The following is a 27315-nucleotide window of genomic DNA, read 5'->3' as shown; positions in this document are numbered from 1 at the left end:
GCTTGAAAACTAGAAGACGAGATTATTCAGTCCTCATTTTATTGAAGCTGAGACTCAGGTAGAGAAAAGGTTTCTCTCTTTCTCTGTCTCTCTCTGTCTCTCTCTCTGTCTCTGTCTCTCTTTGTCTCTTTGTATCTGTCTCTGTATATCTCTGTCTCTGTCTCTGTCTCTCTGTCTCTCTCTCTGTCTCTCTGTCTCTCTCTGTCTCTGTCTCTCTTTGTCTCTTTGTATCTGTCTCTGTATGTCTCTGTCTCTGTCTCTCTCTCTCTCCCTGTCCCTCCCCCCCCCCAATCAGATTTAATTAAGAGACTTTACCTCAGATCCCTCCTGACCCCCCGGGCTGGCCCTCTAACCACTGCACCACCTAGCTACTCTGAGAGGTTTCTTTCAAGGTCAGTGGCCAGAATTAGATTGGGTTCTTCTGATTCCAGCCCAAGTCACCGAGGCTCGGAGGCCCCTGGTGAAGGGGAAGTCTCTCTCTCCCCAGACGGCCCATTTCACTTGAGAGTGATCTTCCTCTCCATGGCTTCCCACGGCTGCTCTCCATTCTGCTCTCTAGGACCAAGAAGGACACTGTCCCTGCCCACATGACAGCCCCTCAGAAACCTGAAGACATCAGTCTGTCCCCCATCCCTCCCTATAAATCTTAGGTGTAGGCTGCACGTGCCCGTTTCTTCCAACCGACTATCGCCCGGAAAGGCCACAAGGTCTCTCCCGGTTCCGTGGCCTTCCTCTGGGAATTCTGCAGGTGTTCTGTGACTTCCCTTCCCCAGGGCTACCAAAGAGGGGTCAGTGACAGCAGAGGTGGCGCCCCCCCAGATCCGGGGGGAGCCCCCCTGGGCCCAGGCCGCATAAAGTCTCAGATTTGGGAGCTGAGGACTTTACACCTTTTCTGCTAGGGTTCAGTGCCCCTAAAATGCAGGTGACAGGCCTCCCGGAAGCCAGGCAGGCAGCCCCGGAGAAGCCAGGCTGCGAGGCCCAGAGAGCCGGGGCAGGGCCCAGGGAGCACAGATTGACCTTAGTGTTCCAATGACTACAGCAGTGGTTCCTGCCAGGTTCCTGGGGATGGGGGAGTGGTGGCCAGAGACAAGTGTTTCTGTGTCACCTGGTGATGTGCCCGGAGGAAGAGGGAGGGAGGGAGGGGGCAGGGCCGCTGGGGAATGAGGTGCAGCCAGGACAGATTCCTCCCTGAGTCCAGTCGGTATTCGTCTGCGGGCCCCTCCCCGCCCCCCCGGCGCGCGCGCTCAGGCCCCCTCCCCCTACACCGAGTCGTGTCCACCCCGCCAGCTGGAGAGTCTGGATGGGGTTGGGGCCAGTGGGGAAGCTTGTCCTGGGTCAAAACCGAGGGCGCCGTCCAGGATCTGCCTTGGGAAAGATGGGGTGCTCTCCCTGGCTCCAGACTCTAGGACCCCGCCAGCAGAGTGGGCGAGGGGGCCCTCTCAGGCCTGCATGGGGGTGGGGGGATGGGAACGACCTTGCCCCGGCCGGCCGGCCTTGGGGATGGGACCGGGCGGGAGCTGCGGCTCGGACCTTGGCAAGGGGCGGCGTGCCGGCTCCTTTGCCTCCCCGGACCCTCCGAGTCACCTGCTCCCCGAGCTGCCAGTGGCCTCCGCCGGGCTGCGCCTCTGGCCCCTGAAGGCAGCCGGTCGGGGGCGGGCATAAGGGAGGCGGAGCGGGGCGAGGCGGGGCCGCGGGAAACCCGACCCTCCCCGGCCCCCAGCAGCCCGGGCCGCCCCCTGCTCCGCCCCCCGCGCGCTCGGAGCCTCCTGCGGCTGAGCCCTGCCGCCCCGGGGGAGCCGCAGAGCCGGGAGAGCGGGAGGGTGGGCGAGTCGTGCTACTGGGATCCCGAATCGGAGCCGGCTGGCGGGGCAAGCCCTCGGCACCGAACCCACGGGCCGTAGCCGCCGGGACCCAACACAGTCCCCCGGTCGCCCTCGGGACCCCCAGCCCAAACCCCTGCTCCGCCGTCGGGGAGCGGGCTCCTCCAGCTGCCCCGCTAGCAGAGCGCTCGGAGATCGCCCGCCGTCTAGGACTTCTGAGGCCCCAGCCGTGTCCGCCGCTGCCCCCCGGGCCCGGGATGACTGGGGCTCGGGGCTGAGGCCGGCGCCGGCGCCGGGACTGGACGGGGCGGCCCCCCGGCCCCATGGGCCAGCCGGCCCAGCCCCCCCGCGGCCGCCCCCTTCGGGCTGGGCCGGCTGGGATGGAGCCACGGCGCTGCCCAGGGGTCCCCGGGGCTCGGCCGGGCTCGGGTGGCCGGGGCCGGCGCCTCTGAGGGACAGCGCGGCCCGGGAGCCAGGTAAGGACGCGCCCTCCCCGCCAGTCCTCCCTCCCTCTCCTTCCCGCGGCCCTGGGGCATTGAGAGCCCTCACGGAGAGAGCTGGAGTCTGGGCCGCTGGGAAGTGACCCATCCGTGAGGTCCCGCCGGGAGCGGGCGACTCCCGGGGAGGGATAGTCAGGAGAGGCGAGCAGAAGGAGGATTCGCCCGAGGATGGGGGTTGTGGGACGCGGGGAGTGAGGGGTGGGGTCTCTTTGGCATGGGTCACCGTGTGGCAGAGGGACTTCTGCAGGTGGGAACGGGGGGGGACCGGCGGGAGGGCTAGTGGGAGGGGGCTGGGATGTGGGGAAGGGGACTGATAGCCTACGGACTGAGGAGACTGACTGGAAGGTCAGTACGGGGAAGAGGGGCATTTCGGGGGTCTGGGTTAGTGGGAGGGGAGGGGTCCTGGAGGAGAGCAAGGAGGGGGCCTGTTTGTGTGATGAGGGAATTTGAAGGGTTAGTAGGGCGCCCCGGCGGAAGGGGGGCCACTACTGATCTTGGGGTGAGGGAGGCTCCGATGGGAGGTCCCCGTCTTCCTCCGTCCCTCCTTTTGACCAGTACCTCCTGTCCTTCCTGAGCAGTGAATGCTCCCCCTCCCAGCTTAGCCCGGGTCCCTCCAGCTCCACTTGCCCACTCTCACTGCCATCAAACCCACCCCCGCCCCCACTGCCGCCGCCGGACGGGGAAAACAATCCTTGTCCCTTTGTGGCCCTCCCCGGGCTTGGGTCGGGGGCCGCAGGGGCCCCCTGGAGGTGGTGAGGGGCGGCCGCCCGCTCCCCTTCCCAGAGACAGCTGTGGCGGAGGAAACATCTGTCAGCCGCCCGCTCCCAGCCACCAGCCTGCTTTCTTGCCTGCTCACCCGGGACACGGTGTCCTCCCCCCAGGGCGAGGCCCTCCCCCCCCTCTTGGGGCGCTGCAGCCGGAGACCACATGGGGGCACCAGCGAGTAGGAGAAGCCAAGTCTGGTGGGTCTGGGGGCGGCGGGGGTGGGGGCGTGCGAAGGGGGGCCGCACCTGGCCTGACCAGAACGGAGGGAAGCCAGGTCGGGGAGTGCGGGGCTTTAAAGCGGCCCGGGCCATCTTCCCGAGTTTCCAGGACCTTCCTTTTACAGACTCCTAGGGACTATTAGGCTAATGTCCTTCCCCTTCCCGACTCCTGGAGACCCACCCCCTCCTGCCACCCGGTTTGTAACACGGGGGAAACGGAGGCCCAGAGAGGGAAGGGCCTTCTCCCGACAGAGCCGGTGAGAAACAGGGAGAGGACTCTGTGGGGAAGCAGCTTATAGAAGGGAGTTACATAGCTCCACATTTTTGTTTCAGCTAAGAAGGATTACGGCAGAAAGTCCGAAGGGGGCTCCCACCCACGAGGGAAGGGAAATGCCCCTTCTCAGCGGGTTTATCCCCAAAGGGAACAGCAAGATTTAACCTTGGGCTTAGAATATAGAGGGCCAGTCCGTGCCCTGTGGGCGCTGGGCGAGAGAACCCCAGGGGGAGCCGGGGAGTTGTGGGGAGAGGGAAGGGCCCAGGTGCTAAGAGCCCCGGTGGTCCTGCCCTGCCCTGCCTTTTCCCTGGCCTCAGGAGCCCTCCCAAGTGGCACTGTGATACCCTAACCCCCGAGTATGACATGTCCCCAGGAAGAGGAGGAGAGCGGGAAAGGGAGGGAGAAAGTAAGAGGAGAAATCCGGCCTTCCAAGCCTCAGACTCTTCCTGGCCCTTAATTCTCTGGGCTGTCTTCCCCTCCGAGAGTCCCCTCAACACAAGATGTCAGATCTGGAAGGGGACTCGGACATAAAGTATGCAAGCGGGGGCAGGCTTCGGGGAGCAGGCAGTCCGACCCCTGTCCGTGACCGAGGGAGAAACTGATTCACGGGGAAGTTAAAAAAATACCCGATTTCTACTTCTAGAAACTGCGGCTTTTCCACCCTGCTCTGCTCCTTTCCTATGCCTTTTCACAAGTAGGACTGTTCCCCACCACCATCACTCAAGAGTGTGTGGAACTTCGTGGTGGGAAGTTCCTTATAAAAATCACAGAATTTCAGATTTGGAGGGGCCCTCAGAGACCCCACCCACACACTCCTCCTTCCCAGATAAAATTCCTATTCTGAAAGCAGTGTGTGTGTGTGTGTGTGTGTGTGTGTGTGTGTGTGTGTATGAAATACATATATATTTATTTATATCTGTGCGCACACACTATATATATAGTCTTATCTATTCCTCTTCACAACAAGCCTGTGAATTAGGTGGTGAGATTATCCCCATTTTGTAGATGAGAAAATTGAGGATCAGAGAGGTTAATTCTGGCCCCAAGTTACCACATCCAGTAAGAGTCTATGGAAGGATGGAACTCAGGTTTTGGAGACCCTAGGTCCAGTACCGTCTCCATGATGCCATATAGTTATCAGCTTTCCACAAAATAGCTTATAAACGGGCTTTCTGGCCCCCGGTGAGGGGCCGCCCATCAGCTCTTAAGGAAATGTATCCCACTCTTAGGGAGTTCTGACTAGTCAAAAGTCTTTCCTGTGACCTCAGCCTCTGTGGTGGCTAAGATGTGTCGTCACTTCCTAACAAAAACCCGACAGAGGAGAAAACCGTGACTCCCGGAGGAGAAAGGTCTTGTTGAAAGTCACAGGAAGCAAAATGCAGAACTAAGGATTCGAACGCAAGTCTTTGGGCTTGAAACCAATGCTCTCTCTCTACAGTGCAAGTCTCTGATTCCACCCCGGGACCTGTGGTTATGAATCCAGGACTCCCTGAGGGGCAGCTAGAGACATCCTTGCCCTTTGCAGCTGAGAACCCGGGATTCTAGGCCGGACTCGGGGCGCTGTGCTGGTCCAGAGCTCGGGGACTGTGCTCACTCCCACCCTTGCACAACCGGCAGCTGACAGAGCCCTGGATTTGAACTTGAAGCAATTTATTCAATTGTGTTCAAATCTCAGCTCTGCTCTGAATAACTCTGACTTTTCATAGCATGTAGGCTTTTTGAAGACAGGGGATAGTTCGTGTCTGTATCTGTATCTTTAGCACTCAGCACAATCTTTGCACGTAGTAAGTGCTCAATAAATACTTGTGGCTAAAAGTCTCAGTATCTTCCTCTGTAAAATGGGGACATATGTCTTCTACCTCAAAAGTTCTCTATAAAGCCTAATAAGCTTTATATAGAGCCGGAAGAGGTCTTAGAATGACTATCATTCAGAGAAACTGGAGCCCAAATAGGGGAAGTTCCTTCCTCGAGGTCACACAGCTAGCAGAGAGGAGCAGACATTATATAATGCAAGTCACTAGGACTAGTGGGAGGCCTTTGGGAGCTGGTGTTGGAAAGCCTGAGAACAATGGTGGGGGGAGGCTAGAACAAGCCAGCGGTCGTGCTGGGGAGGAACCCCGAGGAGGAAGAGTAACGTACAGTAATGGACGGGGCCGCCCTCTGTAACCTCCAGAGCGTTTTTGTGGCCTTGGTGGCCGCGTTTATTATTCCTGTGGGACCGAGGCCGCCAGAGAGGGCTTCCTGGGGCACGTGGGCCTTGGAGGATGGGGGGACGTCAGATATTGGGAGCTCAAAGTTAGGAGAAGAGAGCTGACAGAAGAACCAGAGGAGAAAGGAGGGTCTGGAAGTGGGAGACCCCATGGGATTGGGAGCCGGAGGGGAGATTAAAGGCTGAGTGATCCTTGTTTTACTGGGAGGAAAAAGACCCAGGGAGTGCAAGATGCCCCATCACGGTCACTCAGGCAGCACCAGTAAGTACCGGGTTAGGATTTGAACCCAGTCCTCTCTCCACAAACTGTCCTGAAGTCGCTGCCATCTTTGGAGTAAAAGGCCTAGATGCTCTTTCTCCTCGGCTGCAGACTCCTGAAGACTCCATCCAGGGGACTGAGAGGCGAGATGGGGGGGGGGGGAGTAACAGGACTAGAGAGGTCCTCTAGGGCCAAGAGCCAGGGGAGAGCTTCCTCCGACTCACTGCTTCTGGGCCTCCGGCAGTCAGCCTAATCCCAGAGAGCCAGGTGCTGGGGCGGGGCGGAGGGGGAGGTCACTCCGTGTCACTAAGGGGGTCTGAGGTCTTTGGGAGGCAAAGGATAGGGCCTGTAGGGGTCTTTGAGGAGGTGGAGTCTGGGTTCCTCATGGAGGGACAGGGCCACAGAACGCCAGAGCCGGGAGGGACCTTGGAATATAGAGTGTCAGAGGCGGGAGGGACTTTAGAACTGACAATGTCCTAACTGAAACGACCTTAGAATATAGAACTGGGACGGGGACCTTGGAATGTGAAACGTCGGAACTAAAGGGTCTTGGGACAGGGAGTGTGAGAGCTGAAGAGACGTTGGAATGTTAGAACCGAAGGGACGTTGGAACCTGGAACGTTAGCGCTAGGAGGGACTTTAGAACGTGAAATGTCAGAGCCGGGAGTGACCTTAAAACCCAGGGGGTCAGAGCCGGGAGTGACCTTAGAACCCAGGGGGTCAGAGCCGGGAGTGACCTTAGAACCCAGGGGGTCAGAGCCGGGAGTGACCTTAGAACCCAGAGGGTCAGAGCTGGGAGTGACCTTAGAACCCAAGGGGTCAGAGCCAGGAGTGACCTTAGAACCCAGAGGGTCAGAGCTGGGAGTGACCTTAGAACCCAGGGGGTCAGAGCTGGGAGTGACCTTAAAACCCAGGGGGTCAGAGCCGGGAGTGACCTTAGAACCCAGGGAGTCAGAGCCGGGAGTGACCTTAGAACCCAGGGGGTCAGAGCGGGAGTGACCTTAGAGAGCATCTCATCTTACAGATGAGGGCCCAGAGAGGGGCAGTCCCTTCCTGGCCTAAGGCCACACAGCCTGTGAGTGGGTGCTTGGGCCTTGGAGTCAGGTCTTCCTGCCTTCTCACAGCTGGGGGTCCCAACTGTCGTGCCCAATAAAAGGCAGCTGGAAGCACAGACCCTTAATCTTGAGACGACCTCTGGACCATCCCCTGCATCAAGGCTCGGGGGAAGGGGGGACACACGAAGGCTTCAGAGTGCCGCAGGTGTGGGTTCTTTGAGGGGCAGGTGTAGGAGGTAGAAGCTGCGGCGGGGTCCGTGATAAAGAGCTCTAGGAGCCAGGAGCATTGGGTCCTTGTTTCAGCTCCACGGATTCCTTGTGTCAGTTTAAGGGAATCCCTTCCCCCCCGGGCCTCAGTTTTTCTGTCTGAGAAATGGAGGAGTTGGACTAGAAAGTAGGGAAGCTCTTTTCCTCCTTTGGCATCTTAAGAACCCCAAATCCCCTTTCCCAACCCAGGTTTCTAGGAAATCCTCGTCGGATTTAGAACTGGAAGGGACCCCCGCAACCCTGCAGCCCCCCCTCTCCTTTTACAAGGGCAGTGTCCGGGTTGGGAAGTGACTTGACCTAGACAGCAGGTCTCCCAGTTCCAAGTGGGACACTCCTCCCACCAGCCTGTCTGATCGTCGGCCGGAGGAGCGACTCCCTGGAGCCCCGCTGTGAGGGGAGAGGGGCCGGGATCCCGCTTCCCCACCCTGGCCCTCAGGATCCTGCACAGCCGGGCTCGGTCCAGGCGGCTCAGCAGTGCCAGCCCCAATTAGGCTGATCCTGTCACCTCCCTCCCCTCCCCTCCCCCGCCCCAGATGCTGCCCTGGGCGGGTGCCAGGCCGAGGCAGCGTGGTCAAGGTGGGAACTTTATGGGGAGGCCCTGAGGAAATAAGTGGGGATCCAGCCTAACTCCGCCCTTCCCCCCCACACTCTCTACCCCGTGCCAGGGACCCACTAGGTTTTTTCCACTCCCCATCAGTCTACCTAACTCCTTCCGCTCCCACCCCCTCAGATTCCACCCTCTCCAAGCCCATTGTATTTGTCGGTCGGGACTGAGACAGTGACTGTTCGGGATCCTTGACTCAGTTCTCAGAGCAGAGCCGGTCCTTGGAGACCTTCTAGAGCAACTGGCACATTTTACAGATGAGGAAACTGAGGCTGAGAAAGGGGGAAGGATCTGCTTCAGAGGGTCCCGTAGTCACGTCTCCTCTGACTGCCAATCCAGGCTCCTTCCCGTGAGGTAAAGCTGGAGAGCTGCCAAGGGACCTTAGAGTCCACCCTTCTTCCTCGTTGTTCAGAAGGGGAAACCGAGGCTCTCAGCTAATCACCCAACTCGGTGACAAAACTTGGACAAGAGCCCAAGTTCGAGGCTCTCTCGCCACTTCTGGTATTCTGGAACACGGGTTTCACAATCAGAAGAACTGGATTCCCTTCCCAGCCCTGCTCTTTCTAACCCTGGACAAAAATAATTTTCCTTTTCTGGGCATTTTTTCTTCATCTTTTAAAGAAAGGAGCAGGATTAAATGATTTCTAAGACACTTTCCTCTAAATCTCAAGACTCAGTGGCCTCCTCAGTCCCATTTGTGATCGTGGAGAAATTACCCTCTCTGTCTGGCTCTGTTGTAACTCCCTCCCACCCCACAATCCCCTAAGACTAGGAATGGAAGTCCCAAGTTACCCCACCCTAGGGGCTCCTGACCCCCCTACTGAGTGCCCCTTCTACGAGCAGCGAGCGCCCTGTCCCCGGTGATATCCTTGCCAGCTTGAGACGGATGCCCTCGGACGTCTCTGACATCTCTGTGGTTCCTGTCCTAACTCCCGGCTCCCAGCAAGACTCTGACATCCGAATTTCAGTAAAGGGAAGAAATTCAAGTCTGCAGATCAATACTGACCTCCCCTCCTTGCCCGGCTTTGTGCCTGGCCGAGCGCGGATCCGTTCCCTGAGAGGCGGAGGAGGAGCTGAGGAGCTTCCGGTGTAAGGAAGAGGGAACAAATGAGAATAAAAAAGGAGGGAAACAAGTGAGTTGGAGCAAATGCTGAGATTTATGATTTAGACTAGAAGGATTCTGAAAGCCTCCCGGGGAAGGTGGGCTTCGAGCATCATCGGCCCGGCCGGGCGAGGCTTCTCGGAGAAGCTCTGCCAGAGAGAAACATGCTTTATGTGTCATCGGTCCAACTATCTTATCTTATCCCGGGGAAGTGAGGAGCCATGTTGCTGATTAAGACTGAGGGGGCTTAGGAAGATAGGGAAGAGCAGCGGGGAGGGGGAGGGCAGACCAGGAGGGCAGGACCACTCGAGCTCAGTTTTCTGGCTGGGAAGGAGTCTAATGCACACACGGCAGAGAGGACCCCACCCTGGATGGGGCTGGAGGAAGGGGCAGGAGAGAAAGGATGGGGAAGGGCAGGCGGAGTAGGAGATGGCAACAAGGGTTAAGGCTAGACTCGGGCTCTAAAATACCAGACTGAGTTTGGACTTGACCGGGTTGGCAACTGGGAGTCACTGAACTTTCTTGAATAGGGGAGGGGACTGAATCAGACTTGGGTTCCGAGGATAGAAGGGAGAGATGGATGGTGGGAAAAGAAGGTAAGATGCTGGCTCTCTTGGGGTGGTGGGCTGGCACCTTTCGGGGCAGCATAGATCAAGTCATTTCCCCGGGGTCTCAGTTTCCTAATGTGTACAATGAGGAATTTAAGAGAGATGCCTTCGTGGAAGTTCCAGATTCTCTGGTTCTGTGGTTCCCTCTCTCCACCTTTTCTCACCACCCATAATCTCCCATCCTCCTCCCCCACCCCAGTTCATACAGACTGTCAGGTTTTGTCCCCAGCTTCATCTGAGGTAAGCCAGATCTCTGCCGTCTGGCCAGATCCCCCTCCTCCCCTACAGAGCGGCCCCCGTGTGCCCAGCCCCAACAGACAGAGCATCGGAAACAGCTGGCTGTCCAGATGTTGTTGGTTTTCTCCCCGAATGCTTGCATGTTGCTCGCCTAGGTTACCCCTTTCCTTCCTCGCTTCCCTTCTGCCCACCCCCAGCTGGCTCAGAGAGTCCTGCCCCAGCGAGTCCCTCCGAGGGAAGGGGGCTCTCCTCGGGGCAGGGCCTAGCAAAGGCAGGGGGCTCCGGGGCTCAGGAGGAAGGGAGGGCGAGAAGGACCACGGCAGGGATGAGGAGCAGAGAGGCCTTCTTGCGGGCTAAGAAATTTGTTTCTGGTTGGGGAGACTGTTCTTCCCGTATAGGAGCGGCCGAGGGTCCCCCACTAGTGAGACTGAGCAGATGTATTGGGTGGGAGGGACCCGAGAGCCCTGGTTCAAGAAGGTGGACAAATCTCTCTGGATCTTTTCTGGGATAATCCTCCTGGCAATACCTGCCTCGGAAGCTTTTTATTTGGCTGAAATGAGATAAGAGAGTCAAGGGCTCGGGAAACCCAGCAGAAATTGGGCTTGTGTCCCTGCTCCTTGAGGAGTCTGGGAAAGCAGACTCTTGAGATGGGAGGGCCAGAGGCCTTGGGGAATGCCCCGGGCCCTTGTGCCATGGCCCTGATGGGGGCTTGTCCAGCCTTCGATGGAAGAGGCCGGACCTGGGCAGCTCCCTCCACTTTGGGAGAACTCGGACGCTTGGAAGTTTTTCCTTACATGGAGCCCAAACGGACTTCTTGGCCACTCCCCTTCTTCCCTCCATCAGGCAGACCACAGCCCCTTCGTGACTTTTGCCTCTTGTCTGTGTCTATTTTTTTTATTATTTTTGGACCGGGACCTGGGATTTTGCTGCTCGAAGGGTGGTCCTTCTGCAGATTCGGGTCAGCGCCCCTCCACAAGCATCTTAGTTGTCCCAGGGACGCAGGGAGGTTGCTAAATGACTTGTCCAAGATCACCCAGCAGGCAGATGTCCGGGGCAGCACCCGAACCCTCGAGGCTGGCTGCTCTGCTTTCTACCGTGTCTCGTTACCGTTTATACATCATGGAACTTGGCAGTTCTGACTTGCCTCTCTCAGGCCTCCCTGACCTCATCCCCTCACCCCCACACAACTTATTTCTTCCAGCCTCTCTTTACCTCCCTAGAAAATGAGGATGCAGAGGTGACCTGTGTCTCTAGGTGGGGGACTTAGACCCTGGGGACTGAAGTTTTAGTTCATCCATTAACAAGGTGAGAACTCCTCCTGCCCCCCAAAATCCAGAGTCAATAGCAGGGCCAGGACTGGGCCTGCAGGGAACTCCAGAGACCAAGGAGTGCAGAACTGAGGTCTCGCAGGGAGAGGATGCTGCAGAGCCCCTGGGGTGCCCTACAGGATCATCCTTCTCCAGCTGTTTTGTCCTTATCCGTCCAAATAAGGGACAACAAGGGACCCTTCCTCAAACCCTCCTGGCTTGGAATCTCATTATCCTCCAGTCCAGGTGGGATCACCCACAGCAGTGTAGACTGTGGGTGTCATTTGATTTGGAATCCAGGGAGCGAGGACCACTTCTCTGCTTTGTGTGACTCTGGGCTAGCTAACTTCCTTCCCATGGGCCCTAAAGGACGGGGACAGGGAGAGGAATTGATTTCTCAATCTCTCCCAGTATCAGGCTTGCCCACGGTTACACAATGAGTCTATGGCAGAGCTGAGGCTCAGACCCAGGCAGGAGTTTGCTGATAAATATTTAACAACCGGCTTTCCAAAAAAAAAAGTATCCCTCTCTCTTTGAAGTTTAATCTACTTGAACATTTTCCTATCTTATTCTTTATCTTATCTCTATTTATAAATATAGACAATCAACAAAAACAAATCATGCCCTGATTTGTAGGGATTGATGATTTTCCAAGTTGTCAATGCCCAGACTGAAACTTTAATCATCGGCTCTCAAAGCTAGTAGGAGCCAGTTTCAGGATGGCCGGGAGCCCGGAACGCCTACCTGCCAGACTGGGGTTATCTCCCGTTCTGATAGGCTATCGCTTATGCAGAACATCTCTGGAGCCCATATGCTCAGACAGCAAGATCGCAGCCGGAGGTGGCTAGGGTGGAGCAGCCCCGGTGAGCTGGAAGGGGTCTGGGTGAGGAGAAAAGGAACGCCGAGTCTGGGGGCTTTTGTTCAGCTGTTTCCGGCCTGTTCTACTCTGCGTGCCCCCATTTGGGGTTTTCTTGGCAGATACAGAGCCCGCAGAATATGCTGCTGAGGGGGGTAGTGGGGTCTCCGAAGCAATGGGGAGAATGCTTTAAAATCAGCGAGGCAGGAGAAATGAGCCTCGGATCGTTTCCGTTGCTTCCTCATAAAATGTAGGTGCTGGACGAGAAGATCCAACCCATGAATGTGTGAGTGGGTCAGGGTCTAGCCCTGAATGACAGGTCACCTTGTCCTTGGACCCATTTCCCAGAAGGAACTAAAAAAGAAAGGCTTGGTCACGGCTAACCAAGAAGGGGCAGCATGGGGCCCCTTGAAATCAGAAAAATCTGGTTCTATACAATGCTCAGCACGTCTGTCCTCTCTCTGAGCTCAGTTTTTCCCTCGGTAAAAATGGGCACAATAACGGTACCTGCTCCCTTCACCCACCTCCCAGGTAGTTCATGGATGCCATTCTGTAAGGGAAAGGGATGCTCCACAGCCAATAAAAAGCATCAAAGAGCAAAAGCAGGCCCTTAGGGCCTGAGCCCCCAGTTCCGTCCCGAAGGCTAGAAGCCCTTAGCAGGGGGAGAGGTCTGCCTGGCCAGGGGGCCTCCCTGGAGAAGGGACTAGAGCGGCGGGGCCTTGAAGGACTGGTCGCCGGAGGCTCTCCCGGGGCTCTGAAGGAGCGAGCCCGGGATGGGAGCCTGGTCTCCACCATGAGGGTGCAAACACACTGAAAAGTCTGCCCTTTGGAGCCAGGGGGCCCAGGTGCCAGCAGGCTTGCCACCAGGGACCCTGAGCCATCTCCTGTAAAACGGGACGTAGCCACTGAGGGGGCTTTCAGCTCCTCCTGCTCGCCCCCCCAGTCAGCCCCTGAGGGCAGGGCGCACATTGGCCCCCCTCTCCCCGTCCCAGGCCGGGCACACAGAGGCCTCGGGTTCAGATGGGCGCTGAGGGCACGGGCGCAGGGCCCTGGGACCGGCCGCTCGCAGGGATGCCCCGCTCTTCCAGCAGAGTTGACTCCCCTGCTTTGAAGGCAAGGAAGTAAGCGCAGGGCAGGAACGCACTTGGCTGAAACTGGCTGGGATGGCTCCGTGTGGGAGCGGCCCTTCCCGGCGGTCCCCGGCTCAGCCCTGGGGTGGGGCTGCCAGAGCGGCTGCCCCCGACTGCCGCCCTTCTCACGCGGGCGCTCCCGGCCAAACCACGGCAGCCCTGGCCCCTTGGGCATGGCAGGTGCCCGCCGACACAGCCTTTCCGGGCAGGGCCAGGGGGTCCCCATCTCATTGCTGTCCCTCAGGCCGGCTCCCGGGAGGCTGCAGGAGGCCGGAGCGAATCCCCCAGACTCCGGGCCTCCCTTCCGCTCACCAGAGGGGCTGGGGGTTGCCAGGGGAGGGGGCGCCGACTCTGGGGCCCCGACTTCTCTCAGGCTGCCGGGGCTGTTTTTGGTATTTGTTGGGCACCTTTCCATGGGGCTAATGAGGCCCGCAGGTGCTGGCAAGGGAGGTAATTAGCAGTTTCTGGCGGCCCCTGCCCGCCTGCTCGCAGCCTGCCTGACTCACGGAGGGGACTCCCACAGGCTTGCTCCCCTCGTTCTGGGGATGGAGTCAGCACCCGACAGCCCCTGTCAGTCAGTGAGCATGCACTAAGCGCCTACTATGTGCCAGCTCTGTCCTAAGAAAAGAAACAGCAGGGAGTTCCCTTCCATCAAGGGAAACTCCCCCACCCATGGAAGCCGACACAGCACGCTGACAAAAGGAAAATGAAGTAACTGGGGGAGCAGCCGCAGAGGGCCGAGCTTCCCTGGAGGTTCCAGGTTTTTTAAGAGGAAAGGTGAAGAAGGAAGGCGTTCCAGGCGGAGGGGGGACGGTGCAAAGGCTCGGAGGTCGGAGACCAGGAGACCAGCAGAAGGCCCGATTGGCCAGAGCAGGGTCTGTGCAAAAGACTGGGCCGGGTCGTGAAGGGAGGGAGTTTGTAGCTGGCGCCCGAGGCCATCTAGGAAGCACTGGAGTTTATGGAGAGGGGTGGCCTAGTCACACATGCTTGGGGGAAAATGTCTTTGGCAGCTGGGAAGAGAATGGATTTGAGAAGGGAAAGAGAGCTTGGAGGCAGGTCAGCCAGCTAAGGCTATTGTAGGGGCTGGCTGTGAGGTGAGGGGTGAGAGGGAGGAAGGAAAGAGGGAGGAGAGAGGGAAGGAGAGAGGAAAGAAGGGAAGGAAGGAAAGAGAGGGGGAGGAGGGAAAAAGCTAAAGGGAGAGATGAAGGAAGGAAGGAAAGAGAGGGGGAGAAGGGGAAAGTGAAAGGGAGAGATGAAGGAAGGAAGGAAGGGAAGGAGAGAGGAAAAAGAGGGAAGAAGAGAGGAAAGAAGGGAAGGAAGGAGGGGGAAAGAAAGGGAGAGGTATAGGAAGGAAGAAGGAAAGGAGGGAACAAATGGAGGAAAGAGGAGAAATGGAGGAAGGAAGGAAGGAAAGAGAAAGAAAGGGAGAGATAGAAGGAAACAAGGAAGGGAAGGAGGAAGAGAGGGAGGAAAGCTGCATTAAGTACTTCTGTTGATCACTATGCTAAACATTCTATGGTAAGTGCTTTGCAAATATATGAAAACTAGGTGAGGGAGGCAGAGACTTGTGCTTGGTCACAAAGCTAGTAGGTGTCTGCGATGCAATTTGAACAAAGTCTTCCCGATTCCAGGCCCAGTAAAAAAAAAATATCCATAGCTGTTTAAATGACAAGCAGTTGGTTGGATCTATGGGGTGAAGAGGCAAGGATTACTCTAAGACTGAGAACTTGGACGACTAGAGGCCCTCTGCAGAAATAGCTCAACCAGCAAGGAGGGTGGGCTTGATAATGCATTTGTTTTGGACATCCTGAGTATGAGGTGTCCAAAGGACACCCAATGGGACACGTACCAAGAGAAAACAGAAAGCTGGCACAGAGCCTGAGGGTCGAGTCCCCCATCCTGAGCCAAGCCTGACATTTATCACTGTCCCAGCTTACTTCATGGTCGGGCAGAAGGGTGTGACTTGCCCAGAAAGTCTGCTCACAAAGGGGATGGGGTGATTCTGGGCTGAAAGTCAAGAGAGCTGGATTCCAGTCCAAGGGATCATGGGATTTTCAAGCAGGAAAAGACCATAAAGGTTACTTAGTCTCACCCCCCCCCCCTTAATTTTTCACATGGAGAAACAGATCCAGAGAGGGTAACTCACCCCCAAAGAGCAAGATTTACCTTCATCCAGTGCCCTTCTAGTAAACTTCGAGGGCCCAACACCTTCTGTAAAGCGGTTTTCCTATCTGTAAAAAGAAGAATCTCAACTGAATAATCTTTCCAGCTCCATGCGCTGCTGCAGCAGCCAGGAGCGTCTTTCTGGTATTTCTCCCAGATCATTTCTTAAAAATGTAGTTCAGCCCTATATACAGGCTGTCCCAAAAGTCTGAATATGAGTTTCAGCTAGTAAAACTTAAAACCGCAATTAAGTTTGGGGGACGTCCTGTACTTTAAACAGGCCGTTGCTTGGTTCCCGGGGTCTCCGTTGTTTATAACAGTGTCATGGACCCTAGAAAGGAGCTGAAGGGCCAGAGGGAAATGGGTATCAAAAACCAAGGGGATAACGAGAGGCCCATCCTCCAAGATCTGGCCCAACCGGGTCCCAAGGACTCATGGTTCCTCTGCTTCTAAAAAACCAGCCCCGTAAATCCCTCCAACTTCTCTGCGTCTTCCCTTTCACAGGGCATTTCTTTCCCTCCCCATTCACCTGTCACTGAATCCCCCCCAGTCCCAGAATCCTTCCCAGATTCTCGCGGAACCAGACCTATGTCTGTGCCCCTGCCAACCTCTACCTGGGAGTCCACGTACATAAACATCCATCGGGGCACGGTGCTGTAAGGGGCCGTATGTGCCTTAGCAATAGTAACAGCATGTATGAGGCGGTTAGCTGGCCCAGCCCGGAGTCAAGAAGATCTGAGTGAGTTCAAAAGTAGCCTCGGAAACTTCCTAGCTATGTGATCCTAGGCAAATGACTTAATCTCTATTTGTCTCAGTTTCCTCATCTGCAAACTGGGGACATTGATAGCACCTGTATCCTAGGGCTGTTGTTAGGATCAAATGAGATAATATTTGTTTTGGTTTTATCTTAGTTTATTTTTAATACACATTATTTTATGAATTATGTTAGGAGAGAAAAATCAGAGCACATGGGAAAATTATGGGAGAGATTAAAAAAAGAAAAGAAAAAAGAAGTGAACATAGCAGGTGTTGATACACATTCAGTCTTCTTAGTTCTTTCTCTGGTTTCAGAGGGCATTTTCTGTCCAAGTCTATTGGGATTCCTTTGGCTCCTGAACCACTGAGAAGAACCAAGCCTTTCATAATTGATTGTCACATATTCTTGCTGTTATTGTGCATAACGTATTCCTGGTTCTGTGAGATAATATTGGTAAAGTATTTAGTGCAGTGTCTGGCACATAGTAGGTGACTAGCTGACCCAGCTCTCTAGCCACAGCACTACCTAAATGCTTCTTCCCTTCTACCCAATTAAGTGGTATTTGATGGTTTCCTAAGTGCTTTATATTCATCATTCCATTTGAGTCTCACCATGGCCTGAGAGAAAGGTAATAATAATGATAATTGACATTTATAGAGTGTGTTAAAGTCTCATGAAGTGTTCTGTATATATTATCTCAGTCAGAGCTTTGCAACAACCCTGTGAGGGAAGATACTACAGGTGTCTGTACGCCCATTTCACAGGTAGTAAAACTAAGGCTTTGATGGGTAGTGATTTGCCCAGAGTTACACAGCACGTGTGGTCTTTCTGACTCCATGTCCAGCCCTTTATCCATTGCTCTATTACTTTGGAAATTGATAATTCTTTCCATCAATGAAGTGATTCAGAACAACAGACTTCTGATAGAGCCATCTGCATCCAGAGAGAGGACTATAGGGACTAAATGTGGCTCACAACGTAGTATTTTCACCTTTGTGGTTGCTGCTGTTGGTGGTGTCCTTGTTTTTTTTTTCTCATTTTTTTTCCTTTTTGATCTGATTTTTCTTGATAAAGATGGAAATATGTTTAGAAGAATTGCACCTTTACCCTATATTGCTATATAGGTTTTGCTGTCTGTGAGAGGGGGAAGGTGGGGAGGGAGGGAGAAAAATTATAAGGTCTTGCAAGGGTGAATGTTGAAAACTATCTTGGGATGTATTTTGAAAAATAAAAAATCGATTATTTTAAAAACAGATAAAGAAGTTGAGTCTTGGAGAAATTATACATATCTTGGATTCTCAGACAGTAAGTAGCCGAGCTGGAATTCAGAGCTTAGGGAGTAGCTCCCATTAGGCTCACCCAAATTCTTATGCTACATTTACTTCTTATATAATTATGGGGCATTTGCATGCATTGCCATGTGCCCGTGTCTGCATACCCATGTACAAATTATTCACACCCATGGAACTATAGGTGTTGTGTGTATATATATATATATGTGGCCACTTATCCAGGAGCAGGCTGATGTCAAAAGTACCAGACAGATATGATTTTAACTTAGAGCTGCGAGGGTCCCCAGACATCCTAGTCCAGCCCCAGCCCCTCCTTTTGGACACCAGAAAGGGGAAAGGGTTTTTTAGGTTATGTAGCTGGTAAGTAGCACAGCCAAAGGATCCAAACTCATCTCATCCACTGCTTGTTCCTTGCTTAGAGGGAATAAGGATGGGGACCCCATGCCCCTGATGTGGGGACAGCCCTGGGCGGGGAGCCAGGAGACTCAGGACCAGGACCCAGCTCAGCCTCTGACCATAAGGGCCTCCATTTCTAGGGCCTCAGTTTTACTCTAGGGCAAAATTAGGTTTCCGGTTGGTTCTGATTTTCTAGGATTCCAGAGGACACGTTTGGGACTTCCCCACGTGTCCTTGTCTTGCCTTGACAGCAGGGTCCAGTCCCTCCCCCAGGATCCCTTCCCTAGCTGGGAATGTTGATTTTGGGAGAGGGCAGGGAGAAGAGGCAGGAATCCTAAGCCTAAGGCAGCCTCCACTTCCTCTAAGCCCAATGCCACTTAGGGTTCACAGGGCCCCTAAAAAAAGTGCTTAAGGGGGGACGTAGAGGGGGAGAGACTGAGTTTGGACATGGAGGAGGGGCTCGCCTGCAGTCCCACGGACAGGCTTTGACTCTATCCCACACCGGCTTCTGGGGATGGGGGAGAGGGAAGGCAGCCCTCGCCCCGAATTCCTGCTTTATAGCCTGAGCCCAGCCTTCCAAACGGCTGCTCTCACAATGGGCGGGCAGGCAGGGAGGCTGTGCCAGGGAGAAACCTGTTGGGTGACCCCCCGAGGAGAAAGGCCCCATTGTTACCAGAGCCTTATCAGGGCCTGGCGCTCCTACCCCCTCCCAACAATTCCTTCCCCTTACCCCCAGACCTGAGGCTGAAAGCTGGCTCCTAGTGGGGGACGGGCATTCCAGGCACAGGCCGGGGGTCCCAGGCTCTCAGCCTCTCCAGCCCCACTCCGGGGCCTCTGGGTGCAGTGGGGGATGGGAACAAGAGCAGCTTCCCCTCGATCCCCTTCTGCTTCTCCATCCCTTTTCCTCCTCAGAGACTATTCATCACACAGACAGAGGCAGAGGTCAGAAGGCTGGAGGTCAGGGAGTCACGTCCCCGGTGGGGATCGCCTCTCCTGCCTGCGCGCCCGACTCCCCCACTTCTTCCTCTTCCTCACTGTCATCCTCATGCAGACCAGCCAAGCCCACCCATGGGCAGGGACACCCTCTGTGCTGGAGCGTGCCGTTAGTTCTGCAAGGAGAGGGGGCACTGGCTGCCCGGGCTCAGGGAATCCTGAGGTGACCAGGGAGGGACCGTTCTCAGGCCTCCTCTCTGGACCAGGACAGCGTCCTTGGGCCGATGCTGCTGGAACACAGGTGTGTCTCACCTGGAGAGCAGCGCCCGCCAAAGATAACAGCACAGGTACAAGCCGCGAGCTCAGGCCCAAGGAGCCGGGCCAATGTCCGGTTCCCCCTCCCCGACTCCCAGCCAGTCCCTAACTCCTCCCTGCTCCCCATCCCGTGGGAACAGCCCGTTCCCTCTCAGAGCCAGGCAAAGTACCAGCCTAGGTAGAGCTGCCCTTTCCCAAACCAGGAATGGCTGGCTGCCACCGAACTTCCTTGCTGGGGAGAGTCCAGCTCTTACTAGAGCATGTACTGAAGAGATGGACTCACAGAGTGACGAGCCTCGGCTCCTTCTCCCGGGCCGGCCCCAGGGGCCACAGGGCCTTTCCTGAATCCTCTCTGAGTCGCCTCCTGTACCTCCTTCTAGCTTCTAGCTCTAGGCCCAGCCTGCTCATCCCTCGTGCAGCTTCTTTCTTCCCAGGTCCTGTATTATCGCCTCTTGCACCCTGTGCCTTGGGCCTTTCTTTGGCTGCCAGATCTAGCTATAAACACATACATGTGTGTTTATATATATATATATATATAAACACAAACACATAGACACACAAATACGTTATTGTGACTGCAACATTGCAGTTTTGTCTGACTCTGAACTCATTTGGGATTTATTTGGCAAAAATTTTGGAGTGATCTGTCATTATTTTCTTCATTTCATTTTACAGTTTGGGAAACAGATTCTGGACAAGTTGTTTACCTTGGCCTGCCTCAGTTTCCACAACTATAAAATGGGGATAATAATAATAGCACCTCTCTCTCATTTGTTGTGAGGGTCAAATGAGATCATGTTTGTAATTATACCAAGGCACAATGCCTGTTACATAGGAAGTGCTGTATAAATACTGTTAGAATTATTAGGAAGAGTGATGATTTATCAGGTTGGTTCTATGACTGAATCTTATAATCAGTTCTCAAGAAGCAAGATATTATGTGGTCATTCTGTCTTCCATCCTTCAAGTCATGAGCTAATAGAGTTGAAAGGAGCCTTTAATGATCACTGAGTACTATTCTTTTAGTTTACAGATAGAGAAACTCTGAGTGCCATTGGCAATAAGCATTCTTTAATGCTCTGATCTGACTCTAAATTCAGTGTTTTTCTACTATATTTTCTACTACATACTCAGTCCAACCCTCATTAAACAGAATTATTATCTCTCACTTGTACATCACCTTCATTTCCAAATATATACACCACCACCAGCTCTGTCAGCAAACAGAGAGCCGTCTCCTCTAACAGAGAATTAAAAATGAGAGGAGAAAAGCAGGTCAGCCAAATTAACCAGCGTGTCAGCAGCGTCTCTGGCTGATGGCACGGGCTGCACTTCTAGTTCCCCATCTGTGTAAAAGCAAAACAACCCCACAAACCACCAGTCGATCCCTTTGTTTTATATAGACGGGAAAACTAAAATCCAGAGATCCCGAGAAAGATGTGCTGGATTCCAAGTCAGGTCCAGATCCTGACTTTGCAATTTGCTGCTTGTACCAGCTTCCTCATCTGCACAATGAGGAGTTGAAGTCTTCTCCAGCTTGCCCGTGGTTCTAGGGAGAGGATTCGCCCAGTGCCGTGTCCTCAAGGGCAGATCTCCTGCCTCTGTGCTCCCTCTTTCCACTGCATCTCAATGGGTTATTTTCTACCCAGGTTTTAATCTTAGGGAGAAGCTGGCTGAGCACGGGGAGCTGGGGAAGGAGGGGAGGGATAGTGCTGGACATTCTTCAGATCTCAGACACTTAGGACTTTGAATCTGAAATCATGTGGCCCCAAGCTCTTGGGACCTTAGAGCTAGAAAGGACTTCAGAGGCTCTTAGGCTAACATCTTTCTCTTCCTTGTTCTGGTAGGGGAGAATATCCCCTCCAGAAGTTCTTAACCTATATGTATGTTTGTATTCTGGATCTTTGTGGTAGTCAGTCTGACGATTTCTGGACCCCTTTTTCAAAACTGTATTAAATGCATAAAATAAAAGCCATCAGATTAAAAAGGAAACAAGTATATTGGAATGCAGTTATCACAGTATTAAGATTAATACAGGTTAAGAAAACCTGACACAGTATCTCTGAGGTGGTCATCCGCTAAGCTTGAAGACCTCCAAGGGCAGGGAGTTGAGGCTACTCATTTTCTCTGATGGGTAAGAAGCCCTTCCTTGCCCTGAGCCCAAATTTGCTTCCCCTGGGCCTCTCTCTCGGGAAGGGGTCACTGTCATGGTGCAGTAGAGAGTCTACTGGGTTCTGAGTTGGAAGAAATAGATCTGAGTCCCAGCTATGTGGTCTTGGGCAAGTTGTTCTACCTCCATTTTTCCATCTGTAAAATGGGAAAGAAGCAAGATGCTCTCTCTAAGGACCTTTCTAGGTCTGACATTCTATTTTCTATGTCCTCAGATGTTCTGAAATTCTATGTTCTAAGCCCTCGTCCATTTCTGGCATTTTTCCATTGTAGAATGCTTCCCATGTCAAATGTTCTTTGTCCTAGGAAATGCTGTCTAATATTAGCCTTGGTCCTGCCTGATAGGGCACAGGACAAATTTGCTCCTTTAGCTGAACAAACAAAGGACAGCAGTCATAGCTAAGCCTTCCACTTGCTTCCCAGATCCCTCTTCTTGCCTGGCCTCAAGAAGGGATTCCCTCCTCCCCTTTTTCCCTTCCAGCAGGGAAGCTTTCTTTTCTATTTTTTTGTAGGTTAAATATGTACAATTCTTTTAAACATATTTCCACATTTGTCATGTTGTGCAAGAAAAATCAGACCAAAAGGGAAAAAAACTGTGACAAAACAAATAAACAAAAAGTGAAAATACATTCAATTCATATTCTCCCTCTGGATGTGATTAGAATTTTCCATCCCAAGTCTATTGGAAATGTCTTGAATCACTTCATTATTGAAAAGAACCAATCCAGCACACTTGATCATCACATAATCTTGCTACTCTGTACAGTATTTCCTTGGTTCTGCTCATTTCACTCAGCATCAGTTCATGTAAGTCTCTCCAGGCCTTTCTAAAATCAGCTCATCATTTCTTATAGAACAATAATATTCCATAACGTTCATATACATAATTTCCTCAGCCATTCTCCACTTGATGAGCATCCACTCAGTTTCCAATTCTTTGCTACCACAAAAAGAGCCGCCACAAATATTTTTACACATGTGGATCCTTTTCCCTCTTTTATGATCACTTTCTAGTATCAAAAGGTATGCCCTTTTATAGTCCTTTGGGCATAGTTCCAAATTGCTCTCCAGAATGATTGGATCGTTTCACAATTCCACCAGTAATGCATTAGTGTCCCAGTTTTTCAGGGGAAGGTTTTCCAAGAAGAAAACTACTTGAGAATTTGTGACAATGGGCAGATTTAATTTAGATGAGCCCAAAGTCTGGGGTGTCACAATGGAAAGACAAACAAAACACTGGACACAGAGACCTGGGTCCAAATTCAGCCTCGGAAACTTAGGAGCCTTGCTGGTCTGAGCTTTAGTTTTCCCAAGGATCATAGTGGCTTTTGTCATCGTGACACTTACAGGTCTTTTATGGAAAGATTCCTGTGTAAACCTAAGCTATAAAAATATGGCTGCCTTCCTTTGTCTAGCCCTGGGAGACCTGGTCTCCCTGTTGCTCCCTTCCCAGACTTCTGGGCGCTATCTGAGACAAAGCCCTTAGGCTGAGGAGCCAGGCAGGGCCCTTCTCCCTCTTCCCATCCACTTTTTTCTTCACACAAGTCAGCTGGTCTCCCCAGGTCCCGGCTCTGTGGAGATGATGAGAAGAAAGGAAAAAAATATAGCAGGGAAAAAAAAAAGATTTCTTAACCCAACCTTTCAAATGCTGGAATTCAAGCATCTTCTGGAAGACAGACCCCCGTTCTTACTTTTTCAGTCAAGCATTTACTAAACGCCTACTCTGTGTCAGACATAATCCTAGGCTCTAGGGACATAAAGACAAAAATGAAACAATTTTTGTTCTAAAAAAGCTTGCCTTCTATTAGCAAGCTCCCCTTCTATTAGGGGAGATGACAAGTTTTATTGCCTATCAACATATATGCATAATCAATATAAGCTGATAATATCTAGTTAATAGAATTTTAAGGTTTGCAAAGAGCTTTACAAATATTGGGGGCAGATGAAGTGCTGGGTCTGGAGTCAAGAAGACTTATCTTTCTGAGTTCAAATTTACCCTCAGACACTTATTAGCTGTGTGAACTCGGGCCAGTCACTTAATAATTGTCTTAAAAAATATACCAAGAACACTAGCCAGGTTGTGAACCTAGCTGACTATATAAGCTATATAAAGACTTACTCTTTTTCCTTTTCTCTCTAGGCTATCTTTAGTGTCGTTAATGAATTGTCATGTGATCTGATCTCTAGCCCCTCCATCTTCCTCCAATTTGTCAGCATCCTACCTAAAATATGGCTCCCAGGAGGGAGGCCGATCATCTCCTTGTCCCTGGCTACCAGGGTTCTCAAAGCAACCCCAGATCTCATTCGCTCAAAGCAACGGCCCTTAAAGGAAATTCATTGTGAAGACGTGTTTCTAGACCTTGTGGTCTCCTCAGAGATCCTGATTCAATCCAGATTCTTACTACGGTGGGGAACGGGAGTGTGGTAATGTCTCCCATCTCTGTGCCTTAGCTCTGGCCATTCCCCCCTCCCCTCGCCCTTCATGGATCCCTCGTTTCCCCCAAACCCTTCCTTCTACATGAAGACTTTGCTGGGCCCCTCAACTGCTAGTGACCTCCTTAAACTACCTTGTCTTTAGCTGCCTTTAGTTTATTTGCATTTATTCTCTTTATAATATCTGTACATATGTATATAGAATATATATATGGGTATATATAATACACACAACACAGATACACATAAGCTGGGGAGACAAGTTTGTACATACAATAGTTTTACATAGGTAATATCTATAATACACACAATATGTAGCTGGATGAAGTGCCTTGAAAATAGGGATTGTTTTGTTCTTTGTAGCTCCAAGGGAATAAGCCTTTTAATAGTGCCTACTATGTGCCAGGTGCTGTGCTAAGTGTTTTTACAAATATTACCTCATTTAGTCCTCACAATAATCCAGGCAAGTGGGTACTATTGTTATCCCCACTTTACAGCTGGGGAAACTGAGGTAAAGAGAAGTCAAATGACTTGCTCAGGGTCATGCAACTAGGAGGTGACTGAGATGTCCCAGACTCCCACTCCAGGGCTACCTGCTGTGCCACATAGTGGGTGCTTAATAAATGCTTGTTGATTGATTGATTGATCCGGGGAAGAAATGCGGTTGGATTACAGAGGGAGCTTTATGGATGCTGTGAGAACAGTAAGATAGCATTGGGGAACAAAGGACAGGGAAGGGGATAAATTGCTTCCAGCCGCCCTGCCATCAGTAGCATGGGGAAGCCTGGAAGGCACATATTGAGCGGCTAAGTGTTGTTTCTGACCGCTTTGGTTTCCCCAGGCAACGGGCACCTGCTTTGTTCCATGTTGGTGGCTACCACACAAAGGGCTGCTATAAATGTTTCATTATATAGGGATATTTTTTTTTTGGGGGGGGGGTCAATGACCTCCTTAAGTGTATATGCTTAGCAGTGGATTCTCAGGGTCAAAAGGTATGGATATTTTACTTATTTAGAATTTTAAGTTTTATTATGACTGTTACTATTTTTTGTTTTGGCCGAGGCAGTTGGGGCTAAGTGACTTGCCCAGGGTCACACAGCTGGGCAGTGCTAAGTGTCTGAGGCCAGGTTTGAGCTCAGGTCCTCCTGACGTCGGGGCAGGTGCCCCACCCACTGCGCCCCCCGGCTCTCCCGAGGTATGGCTTTTTCAGTGACTTTATTTGCATAGTTTCACACAGTTCTCCCTGACAGATGTGCGGGTCCACAGTGGAATTTGCATTCTAGCCATAGGGGACAGGGGGCGGGGGCCAGAGAAGGCGGCTTTGCTGGGGAGAGCTCCAGGAAGGGCGCGGATCCCTCGCACTTTCCCTGGCGTCTCCGGGCCGCCGAATGTTGGGCTATCCCTCCCAGAGCGTGGGGGGGCATTGGGAGGATGGCTCCACATGGCGCACAAGGCCCTTGGGCAAGGTTGGGGAGCGGGGCTTGGTCTGGGGCCAGCAGAAGTGAATCTGGTTCATTTACACCATTCACCCGGCAAGACGGCGCAACTCCAGTGGGGGGTTCCCTCCCCCCGGTCCCCCCGGTCCCCGGGGTCCTACAGTACAGAGAGCCTGGGCTCTTTCGGGGATACCCTTCAGGCTCTTGCCCTTAGCGCATCTGCGCCTGCCTGTCGGCGGGGACGGGGATGGGGGCAGAGGGAGGTAAGCACGGCATTCCCTGGGGCCGCTACCCCCTGGCCTTGGCCTGGGCGCAGGAGGCAGGACTCCTTACCCTGGAGACGGCAATCTGGCCCGGCCCCTCGGGCTTGGGGGGGTGGAGAGCATCCCCCTCAGAGTCCCAACGCCCGAATTCAAATTCTGGTCCTGCCCCTGACTGGTTGTGTGACACCGGCAAGTCCCTTCCCCTCTGTAAAAGGAAAGGTTGGGCTGGATGGTCCGGAAGTCCCCCCTAGGACCAGAGGCTGCCAGCTGACACAATAGATAGAACCCCGGACCTGAAGGCAGGGGGCGCAAGTTCAAATCCCGCCCCGGGCAAGTCGTGGAACTCTGCCTGCCTCAGTTTCCTCCCCTGTAAAATGGGGCTATTGCCCACCTTGCAGAGTTGTTGTTGGGAGGACCAGATGACAGAATACTGGCCTGGCAGAGAGCAGGCGCTATATGAATGCTTATTCCCCTTCTTGCCCGCCTGCAACTCCCAGCCCTGCTCCTTCCCCTTCCCACCCTGGTTTGGATGTTGTCCGGGTCTGTTTCTTCCTCAGGACTAGAGCAGGGCTCCTTAATCACTTTGTGGGGACGTCTGAGGAAGCCCCTGGCATGTATTCCTTCCCAGAACTGTGCTTCGCCTCCATTCATAAAAAGAAAAGCTAGTATCTGTTAGGTGTTTTTTAAAAGCTGCAGTTTCCCCGTCCTCCAAGTCTCTGGGCCCCCAGAAATGCGACCACAGAGCTCTGGGGCATCCCTGGCCTCGGGCGGCAGCCCCCGGACTTTCCATCTCTAAGGTTCTCCGCAGGGTCCTGGGGCCGGACAGCTGTTTTTCCAGACCGAGCCTGACGGAGGGATCTCCCCCCCCCCCGCCCCCCAGCCCCCCGGCTGACCCCGTTCTGGCCACCGCACGTCCGCCCACCCACCACTGGCCCGGGCCGCTGGACACCCCAGCCCGGCCTGCGATGCTCCATGCAGGGCCTGGGCCTGGACCTGGCAGGCCCCGACTTCCTGTTCTGGAGAAAGTATTCGGAGCTGAGGCCCAGTGTAAATGTTTACCCGGCAGCCTGGGAATGTAAACGGAGCCCCAGCCGTCCCACCAAGCTTTCCGCCCCTGGCTCCGCCCTGGCCCCGGCTTTCCTCCCCCCCTCCCGCAGCTCCGCGCCCCGCTTCCAGCCCCCTGGGCCTCCCTCAGCCCCCTCCCCAAAGGTGGACCCGAGGGTCCCGGGACTCGGAGCGGGAAAGGACTCAATGGCTAGTTTTACCAAGGGGGAAACTGAGGCAGCTCCCACCCCTGCAGCGCCCATTTCTCCTAGTCCGAGGGTCGGAGGCGAAGGGAAGGGAAGCGGCCGCGCCGGGTATGGCGGGCTTCGGGGCGAGTCCTTGGGGGGCCCTGGGGCTGTGAGGGGCCTTCTCCGACTCGGCTGGAGCTTGAAGGCGAGGCGGCTGTCAGACGAGCATGGGAGCCCGGGATTTATGGCCCGGGGAGACTTTAGGTATCCTCTCGCCCCTCCTCCCTCCACCCCTCTTTTTATAGTCAACCATCCCAAGTGCCTGCCAATATCCACTGCTTCTGCAGCCTCCAGAAGGCCTTTGTTCTATAATCTTCCCTAAGTGGCTTGAGAATGGCCTTTTAACATGGGAGGGAGCCTCTCCAATCCAAGTCCTCTTGGAAGGATTAGGATCCCAGGCTTTAGAGCTGCAAGGAATCTCAGCCAGCATCTCGCCCAATCCCTCCTTCCATACATGGGGGGGGGAGGCCCCCCGAGATGGGCTGCCTTGCCTGGGCTCCCCGGGACTGCTCCCACGCGCCACCAGGGCTCTCACACCCCGAAGGCCGCTGAGGAGAGGCTGCCCCCTCCCCGGGCCAGGGCCCGGCTCTTTCTCCATGCTGATTCGGGTGCCAAGAGTCCCCCCTGCCTGCCCCCTGTCCCCCACCCCAGACTG

The 27315-nt window shown here is 53.8% G+C and overlaps 1 protein-coding gene across 1 annotated transcript in view; it reads left to right on the top strand.

Annotated features, from left to right (window-relative positions):
* The first annotated feature begins 1759 nt into the window (after positions 1-1759).
* NRTN (neurturin) overlaps positions 1760-27315 on the top strand; it is a 35595-nt gene continuing 10039 nt past the window's right edge. Inside the window, exon 1 of the mRNA XM_051971794.1 lies at positions 1760-2296. The gene's annotated coding sequence lies outside the window, so the exon portion shown is untranslated. The remainder of the gene's footprint in view (positions 2297-27315) is intronic.

Source organism: Antechinus flavipes, chromosome 1, assembly GCF_016432865.1.
Source record: "Antechinus flavipes isolate AdamAnt ecotype Samford, QLD, Australia chromosome 1, AdamAnt_v2, whole genome shotgun sequence".
In the NCBI taxonomy this organism is placed as follows: Eukaryota; Metazoa; Chordata; class Mammalia; order Dasyuromorphia; family Dasyuridae; genus Antechinus; species Antechinus flavipes.
Note: the sequence above shows the minus strand (reverse complement) of the source record. Positions and strands in the feature narration are given on the sequence as shown.